Here is a 10,000-nt window from a genome sequence, read left to right on the forward strand (position 1 = left end):
TGTAGGTATGGGTGTAGGTGTGGGTCTGGATGTGTGTGTAGGAGTGGGTGTGGGTCTGGGTGTAGGTATGGGTGTCTGTGTGGGTGTAGGTATGGGTGTAGGTGTGGGTCTGGATGTGTGTGTAGGTATGGGTGTCTGTGTGGGTGTAGGTATGGGTGTAGGTGTGGGTCTGGATGTGTGTGTGGGTGTGGGTGTGGGTCTGGGTGTAGGTATGGGTGTCTGTGTGGGTGTAGGTATGGGTGTAGGTGTGGGTCTGGATGTGTGTGTAGGTATAGGTGTGGGTGTGGGTGTAGGTATGGGTGTCTGTGTGGGTGTAGGTATGGGTGTAGGTGTGGGTCTGGATGTGTGTGTAGGTGTAGGTGTGGGTGTGGGTGTGGGGGTGTGGGTATGGGAGTGGGTGTGGGTCTGGGTGTAGGTATGGGTGTCTGTGTGGGTGTAGGTATGGGTGTAGGTGTGGGTCTGGATGTGTGTGTAGGAGTGGGTGTGGGTCTGGGTGTAGGTATGGGTGTCTGTGTGGGTGTAGGTATGGGTGTCTGTGTGGGTGTAGGTATGGGTGTAGGTGTGGGTCTGGATGTGTGTGTAGGTGTGGGTATGGGAGTGGGTGTGGGTCTGGGTGTAGGTATGGGTGTCTGTGTGGGTGTAGGTATGGGTGTAGGTGTGGGTCTGGATGTGTGTGTAGGAGTGGGTGTGGGTCTGGGTGTAGGTATGGGTGTCTGTATGGGTGTAGGTATGGGTGTAGGTGTGGGTCTGGATGTGTGTGTAGGTGTAGGTGTGGGTGTGGGTGTAGGTATGGGTGTAGGTGTGGGTGTAGGTGTGGGTCTGGATGTGTGTGTAGGTGTAGGTGTAGGTGTGTGTGTGTGTAGGTGTGGGTCTGGATGTGTGTGTAGGTGTAGGTATGGGTGTGGGTGTGGGTGTAGGTATGGGTGTCTGTGTGGGTGTAGGTATGGGTGTCTGTGTGGGTGTAGGTATGGGTGTAGGTGTGGGTCTGGATGTGTGTGTAGGTGTGGGTGTGGGTGTGGGTGGGTGGTGCTCTTGGACAACATCACAGCTCATAATTGATCCGCATCTTTAAAGCTGCAGTGTGTCACAGTGTAGCTTGAGTGATGTCGAGATCCGTCACAGTATCAGTGTTTAATGTTACAACACTGGACCAGCAGATCTCCACTCCAGCAGATCCCCAGACCAGCAGATCTCCACTCCAGCAGATCCCCAGACCAGCAGATCTCCACTCCAGTAGATCCCCAGACCAGCAGATCTCCACTCCAGTAGATCCCCAGACCAGCAGATCTCCACTCCAGCAGATCCCCAGACCAGCAGATCTCCACTCCAGTAGATCCCCAGACCAGCAGATCTCCACTCCAGTAGATCCCCAGACCAGCAGATCTCCACTCCAGCAGATCCCAGACCAGCAGATCCCCAGACCAGTAGATCCCCAGACCAGCAGATCTCCACTCCAGCAGATCCCAGACCAGCAAATCCCCAGACCAGCAGATCCCCAGACCAGCAGATCCCCACTCCAGTAGATCCCCAGACCAGCAGATCCCCAGACCAGTAGATCCCCAGACCAGCAGATCCCAGACCAGCAGATCCCAGACCAGCAGATCCCCAGACCGTGACATCTCTCTTCTCCCTTCATTTACTTTTTCTGTGCCTTTCAACCTCTCTGTTCTAAGGGAATGTTGGGGCTAAAAAGAACTTTGTTCAAGTCTATTTTCTAGGGCTATTCTTAGTAATGTAATTCCTTCATACAGCGTGAAGTTCCAGATGGGGTCAGTCCTGACGTCTGAGGTCACTCCACACCTTGATAAACCTCAGAGGAGCTGAAAGAGCTTCAGCACCATGTGGGGATGCAGAGAGAGCAGTTTAGTTTCCTCTGAGCACTGACAGAAGATTAGAAGCGGAGAGGTTTGGTAGTGATGGAGCCCGGAGTAGACGACTCGTGATCTGTGCTCAACAGCGCCCCCTGCAGGCTCGTCACTGTTATTCTTATTGACAGCTGTTGTTGCTGCAGTCGGTCGGGGCTGATGGCTTGAACACAGAACCGTCGATAAGCTCCCAGTGAGAGCAGCACACACAGCCCCGTGGTCAGTGGTGGACAGTAACAAAGTAAATGTAAATTCGTTACTGTACTTAAGTAACATTTCCATGTATCTGTACTTTACTCAAGTACTTTTATTTGGTAAGACTTTATACTTTTACTTCACTACATTTCAAAGTGAAACTTTTTACTTTTCACTTTGTTACATTTACAGAAACATCTCGTTCCTTTTTCATTTTAAAATCTATGCTTAATAAAATACCGAAAGGTCAAAGTGTACCGTGTCACAGACTATAACCTATCAGCACTCAGTAAGAGATTAAGATTTGTATGCTAAATGGCTGAAGATCTAACATGGCTGCAACAGATTATTATATTAATTATTATTAATTATTCGGTTGGGCTGCACACAGTTCTAGTTCTAGGTGCTAGAGCTTCTAGCTTCCCTGTCCTGCCATGTGGTGGACAACTTAGAACCTCAGAAAAAGTCCCCCAAGCTGGACTGAAGTGGCCGGTTCGAAATTATTGTTCTGTTTGGTGGTGAATTATGTTTTCATATTAAACGGTTTGTCTACTTGTCTACCTTTCTAGTGAGAATTATTAATATGGATAAAGTTTGGAATGAATGTTGTGAGGATAATATAGGCTAGTTTTGTGTATTTTGTGTTTGCTAGGCAAATGTAAGGCACTGTTTCCTGTTCACCTTTTGATCGAGTAGGCCTAGGGGTTTTTGATGTGACGCTAAGAAAAAAAAAGGTTTTTACTTTTACTTTTAATACTTAAGTATTTTTGAAGGCAGATACTTTTGTACTTTCTACTCAAGTAAAAAATTGAGGTGAATACTTTTACTTGAGTAATATTCAGTGCAAGGTAACTGTACTTTTACTCAAGTACATAATTGCTGTACTTTGTCCACCACTGCCCGTGGTGTGGAACACACAACACCACCACAGCCAACCGTGTCATTAACACTCTGGAAATGTTGGGGAATATATATTTCTACACCAGTGGTTTTCGATTCATGGCTACACTTTGAAGGCTGTGTCACCTTGATGCCAGTGAAAGACTATAAGCACACCTGACACGCAGCTGTGTTACACACTACAGTTTCAAATATCTGATTGTTTTGCATGGTTTCTGAAAGTGTTTATGCTTTCCTGTGCTGTATAAGATAGAATGGGAGTCTTAAAAAACATTATATTTACCTTTGAAAAAACATTACCTTATGTGTCTAGTGATACTGTATTATTTTATTCTTATAATCTGAGTAGGAGGAAGCTTGGATTGATTTGACAGTCAGGTGGCGTTATTGACCTTCTCTGGTGCACACGGGCAGGCAGCTGCAGTCACTGACCACTAGCTTGTAGCCCGAGCCCCCAAAAGATCCGACCCAGCTCGAGGAAGACGAGGGTCTCCGTCCAGCTCATCACGGGGGTCTGAAATGTTCAGCCTGTTGATTGCGTCCAAGCTGGGGAGACCAAATGAGAATACTTGCACTGATGTATTGACAGAGTTGCCTGAGAGGTTTTTTTATAACATTATTGGAACTCAGTTTTTAATAATTAACATCTAAAGTTGTGGGGAGGACGTGGTCACAACACAACACTCTACACGAGGCAGCTGGGGCCTGGTGTGGGAATCCAGTCTGCTGTCAGGCTGGAAGAGAGACATTCAGGAAGAGCAGGGTGTCCTCTCCCTGTCTCTGCAGGAGAGACAGCCAGGAAGAGCAGGGTGTCCTCTCCTTGTCTCTGCAGGAGAGACAGCCAGGAAGTGCACCTCCGTGGTGACTCACTCACACTCTGCCAAAGTGCATTGTGATAAGCAGGATGTGATGTCACAGTAAAGGAAATACTGGGAGATGTTTGTGTGCGAGTGTGTGTGTGAGTTAAAGGCGTAGGGACTCTTCAGTAAGAAGGTGTGTGCTCTCACTGAGGTAGATGTGTACTCTGAGGGTCAGTGTCTGGTCTGAGCAGCTGTGTCTCCTGAACACTGTTGGACTCCTGCACTGTTCGGCGCTGGCGTGTGTGTGCTGGCCTTGTTCCAGAGAAGGTAGGGCTGGACTTTGAACAGGACGTGTCAGAGACCAACTAAAAGTTACAACGAATCTGCGTACGGCTGCCGTATTTGTTGTTGTTGTTGTTGTTTTTGTGTTTTTAATTGAACTGTTTTTAATTTGAACTTTGAACTTTGACCCTGCACCTCACCCTCTGAATTGTAAAGGCAAATGGCAACTTGAGATCAGAGATTAGATCTTATTGCCTTGTGTGAAATGCAGTGTTAGCATACAGTAGTGATGGTTGTTATTGTGAGGGATCTCGTGAGACTTACGTCACAGATTGGTGCTGCATACAGTATTTACAGGGAAAAGTAGCGGTTGTACAGAAAGACGTCTTAATAAAGACATCTAAGTGCTTATCTGACTGCATAATACTGGTTTTAGACCTATAACATCAATTTATAATGTCAAATAATTACTAATACAGGTTTGAGTTCAGTTGCGAAGAGCTGCTTGTGTATAAACAAAATCATACGTTTTCTTTTAGTGCCCTCTGTGGTCCATCTGAATTGTGTAGCTGTTGTAAGACAGGCTGGAAGTGCCTTTAAGATGAATAGAGATATCACGCAATTCTAGAAGAACTCGTTTGCTAATTCACTACTAGTGTTTTAACAGAAGCACAAACACACACACAGCCATGCTGCTAATTATTTACATAATTATTTACATAAAGTGAATGTATTTGCATCCACTCAGTAAGCCCCGCCCCTCAAAACCAACCACTGCCTTCTCCTTCTCTCCTCTGTAGAATATGACAGACACCTAGCACCTACCAAGGGCATGGCGGCGGCTTACGTGGACCCCCACCTCACCCAGGCCCTGGACCCCCACCTCAACCACGCCCTGGTCCAGGGCCTGAAGCCACGCTGTAGCGGCACACTGGACCGCGTGCTCAAGGTCTTCCACCATTTTGAGAGCGGCAGCGAGCCGTCCACCTGGGCAAGCAACGTGCGGCACGGGGACTCCACCGACGTCAGGGTGAGCCAAGACACGTGGACACGTGAGACCGCGTGACCCTCAGGCATTCAGGAACACGCAGAGCAGCTTTGTAAGAAACTCAGTCAGACCTGGATATGAATAAGAATATGAAATGTGGGATATGAGACATGCATATGTGAATGCTTGCTCTGATCGAGTGGCATAGTAAAGGGGCAGTCATGGCCTGGTGGTGGGGAACTGGTCCTGTTACCGCAGGGTTTGTGGGTTCAGTTCCCAGACCTGAGGCTATGACTGAGGTGCCCTTGAGCAAGGCACCTAACCCCAACTGCTCCCCGGGCGCCGGGCTAGGGCTGCCCACCGCTCTGGGCACGTGTGATCCACAGCCCCCTAGTAATCACTAGTGTCACTAATTTCGATTGCGGTGAAAAAAAATCACAATTGACAAAATATGGCACACATTTACATTTAAAGACTTCACGGTTTTGTCAAAAAGTAAGTTTTACATTAGACTGCATAAGGGTTATTTGTCAGAGCACTAAGACCCATATGGTGTGTCTGGGATTGATCTGACGGTTTGCAGAGCACTGTGGACTGTGGTGCTGTCTGTGTGATGCTGAGATAACTAGTGATGGTGACATAACTAGTAATGCTGAGATAACTAGTGATGCTGAGATAACTAGAGTGATGCTGAGATAACTAGTGATGCTGAGATAACTAGTGATGGTGAGATAACTAGTGATGGTGACATAACTAGTGATGGTGACATAACTAGTTATGGTGACATAACTAGTGATGGTGACATAACTAGTGATGCTGAGATAACTAGTGATGGTGACATAACTAGTGATGCTGAGATAACTAGTGATGCTGAGATAACTAGTGATGGAGAGATAACTAATGATGGTGACATAACTAGTGATGGTGATATAACTAGTGATGCTGAGATAACTAGTGATGGTGACATAACTAGAGATGCTGAGATAACTAGTGATGGTGACATAACTAGTAATGCTGAGATAACTAGTGATGCTGAGATAACTAGAGTGATGCTGAGATAACTAGTGATTGGTGACATAACTAGTGATGGTGACATAACTAGTGATGCTGAGATAACTAGTGATGGTGACATAACTAGTGATGGTGATATAACTAGTGATGCTGAGATAACTAGTGATGCTGAGATAACTAGTGATGGTGAGATAACTAGTGATGGTGACATAACTAGTGATGGTGACATAACTAGTTATGCTGAGATAACTAGTGATGGTGACATAACTAGTGATGCTGAGATAACTAGTGATGCTGAGATAACTAGTGATGGTGACATAACTAGTGATGGTGATATAACTAGTGATGCTGAGATAACTAGTGATGCTGAGATAACTAGAGTGATGCTGAGATAACTAGTGATGCTGAGATAACTAGTGATGGTGACATAACTAGTTATGCTGAGATAACTAGTGATGGTGACATAACTAGTGATGCTGAGATAACTAGTGATGCTGAGATAACTAGTGATGGTGACATAACTAGAGATGCTGAGATAACTAGTGATGGTGACATAACTAGTGATGCTGAGATAACTAGTGATGCTTGAGATAACTAGTGATGGTGACATAACTAGTGATGGTGACATAACTAGTGATGCTGAGATAACTAGTGATGGTGACATAACTAGTGATGGTGAGATAACTAGTGATGCTTCATTTAGTACTTTGCTGCTACATCAGATTGCGATATGTTTTCTAGATTATCCATTAATGGTGTTTTTCACCTGACAGGATGAACAAACGTTTTGGGTCAATTGGCTCTGTGGTGTCCCATCGTCCTGTATCATCTTCCTCTTCTCACAGTCCCTGCCTGTATCATCCTCCTCTCCCTCTTTCTCTCTTGATCTTTTCTCTCTTGCTGGTCTGATGTGTGATAACAGTCGTTGTGAAAGAGCTTTATTCGTTTATTTCATCCGTCACCAAGCCACATCACTGAGGACACTCTCGCTTCTCCATGGAGTGGGTGATGAGTGGTGTTTCCCACCAGACCTGCAAAGCTTTTTACTTAAATACAGATAAACAGGAATCCTGTAATGTCTTTCCCAAGCTGTTATTGATCATGTAAACCCGGTCGTATCTGGGAGTGTTTCTGCTGTGTCGGTTCACACTGACACTTGTGATGTGAGTAACTAACCCAGGAAACGTGTGCTCTGTTTCAGGGCGTCATCCAGAAGATCGTGGACATCCACAAGGCTCGGTGCGTGGCCTGTTTCGGCCTCCGCCTCAGTCACCTGCGCTCGGGGGAGGTGCACTGGCTCCACCCCGACATGGGCGTGTCCCACGTGAGGGAACACTATGAGCCCAAGCACCCCCGCAGGAGGAGTGGAGGTGAGGAGGCGCCTCCCCTCTCAGACTCCGCCCCCTTGTGTGGGTTGTATCAGGATTCTCCCTGATACAACAGCAGGTTTGCTTCAGTAGGGCTGGTGGGTTCTGAGATGTTCACTGGGTTCCTGCACTGTTCCTCGTAGGCCATGAAGCTGGAGTATTTTGACAAATATAATTGTAATTGTGTAATTGTAATTGATCACATTTACTTTTGAATATAGCTACAGAACCATAGTGACTGTGTAATGAATGAGTCTCTCAGTTGTATTTTGGATCTGTTTAGCATTTCTGAGCTTTACCAGGTAGAAGAGAATAGACTCCCAGTCACTGAAGAGGCCTCAGTGCTTTGAAGAGCAGCACAGCAAAGTGATTTATTTAGCAAGCATGGCTGTCTCCTCCCAGTAACAGGGTAAAAAACAGGTATTTTTAAGCATAAATCACATATTGAAATAGTCACTTGAAGAAAGCAGTATGAAAGAGTACAAAACACCAGTGATTAAACTTAACACTGCACTATTAGATGAGTCTTGAGTCTTCATTTGAAGATGGCCAGTTTGGACTGTTCAGACAATAATTGGATGTTTGTTCCACCATCTGATAGCCAGGACAGAGAAGAGTCTAGATTATCTTCCATGGGGTTTCAGACTGAGCGGTACATACTGAGCTCAGGTTGTTTGAGGTAAGGACCAGGCTTTCACCGTCATCACCCAGGGACGGGGCTGGTCCATTCTGGGCTTTGTAGGTGAACATCAGGGTTTTACATCTGATGTGAGCAGCTACTAGAAGCCAGTGAGAAGAACGTGGCAGTAGAGAAACACAAGTGCACTCTGGAGAATTGAGGACCAGCCGTGCTGGATCAGTTAAAGGGATTTAATGGCCCAGAGACGGAAAACCAACGATCAATTCTTACCCATCTATCCAGATTGCTTTTTCTCAACCTTCTACATATGATCAGTTCTTCAATCTCCTATATGTCTCACCACAGTTTCTAACACCTGCCTCTCATCTCTTCTAATCACTCCACGTCTGATCACTGCTTCTAGTCCAGTAATGACGTAGCTTCTGCTAATGGCCTTTTGGCTCACGGTTGCCTGCCTCTTAGCAAACATTAAATAATGCAACACCAAGTGCCTCGCTCCTCTGTTTGATCACATTTCGTAAGACAGGTCCCAGAATAGGCGTACTGTATGAAATATAGGCCTTAATATCTGGGTCATGCTGTCTCGGGAAAATGGAAATGCAAGTTTAGCTTGTGTGGGGGTGAAACTTTTTGATACTCAGATCATCCAAGATGGATTGAATGTGATGTAAACTGTATTTTTATTTCTTTATTTTCTTTACCCTTTCCTGAGCCTCACTGCAGATGATCGAATCTTTGAACATGGAGCAGACAAGACTTACAGCTTCTACAGAGAACGTGACCCTCAGTGTGGGCTAAATAATAATAAATAATAATAATGTTTAGAAAGTGTTAATTATATAGCACCTTTCATGATCCCAAGGACACTTTACAGCTTTACACACACACACACACACACAGCTAAATGGCAGACGTCTGTAATTGTGATAATATTGCTGATGATGCCTTCACACACTACCCAACACCAGCCCCACACTAACACGTCAGCCTGTTTTGTGAAGACCTTCATTTCTCGTCTGTCCCTGTTTAAAGCGCTTTGTGACAACATGTGTTGTGAAAAGCGCTATACAAATATATTTGATTTGATTTAAAAGCAGATAACAAACCTCTGGCCCAGTAGCCTTGTGTCCTTTAGAGACACGTTTCCAGTGCTAACCCATAACTGGTCTCCAGTACGCCGTCTCTGGCCCAGACCCTCTGGAATTGTGGGTCATTGAAAGCAGACAGTAAGACAGCTGGGAGAGTACAGGTTGAGGTCTGACCTCGGGCAGTTCGCTGTAGCACTCGTGTGAGGTAATACGGGCTCTAGGGCTGACCGTCAACACACTGTGGGGCTGTGAATGACATAACTGATTGAGGATGAGTAAAGCCAGTACTAACACAGTACAGATGGCTTTCTGCAGATCACTCGTGTCTTGTGCGTTGCTACGTTTGTGTTTCCCAGACTTGCTAAAGCGGTTGGGATCCCCAAATCCTCCACCCAGAAACCACTATTCCACAACTGCTGAAAATAAGGACGAAGCCAGAAGCCAGTGGCAGCTTGGTCAGTGTCTGGACTGGGGTCGGTCACATGGCGTTAGTAAGCGTTTGGTCATTAGCTGAAGCTGCGTCTAAAGGATATGAATACATATCACATGAATGTACCTATGATCAGGGACTCGTGTTCGTTCAGGACCCCCTTGTTCTTCCTGTGCTAACACAGCGTGTCTCTGTGTCTTCTCTGTGGTTGAACTCCATTGTCCTCTGTGCTCAGGTATGAACTGCGAATACGCTACTTACCAAAGGGATTCCTGCACCAGTTTACTGATGACCCGCCCACTCTCAACTACTTTTACCATCAGGTAACAAGACTTCGATCTTGTAGTCTGTTTCTGATCCATGTGAATGTCTCCTCATCCTCTGCTTTAATTCACTGCCCAAGAAAAAACAACAAAACAAAAAAAAAAAAACAC

General features: G+C 45.8%; 1 pseudogene across 1 annotated transcript in view; it reads left to right on the plus strand.

The window, feature by feature from the left end:
• LOC143491525 (focal adhesion kinase 1-like) overlaps positions 1–10,000 on the plus strand; it is a 29,143-nt pseudogene that overhangs the window by 15,618 nt on the left and 3,525 nt on the right. Inside the window, exons 3-5 of the transcript XR_013125227.1 lie at positions 4,843–5,072; positions 7,243–7,411; positions 9,802–9,889. The product of XR_013125227.1 is annotated as a focal adhesion kinase 1-like (transcript). The remainder of the gene's footprint in view (positions 1–4,842; positions 5,073–7,242; positions 7,412–9,801; positions 9,890–10,000) is intronic.

The sequence above is a fragment of the Brachyhypopomus gauderio genome, unplaced genomic scaffold (genome assembly GCF_052324685.1).
Source record: "Brachyhypopomus gauderio isolate BG-103 unplaced genomic scaffold, BGAUD_0.2 sc76, whole genome shotgun sequence".
NCBI classification, from domain to species: Eukaryota; Metazoa; Chordata; class Actinopteri; order Gymnotiformes; family Hypopomidae; genus Brachyhypopomus; species Brachyhypopomus gauderio.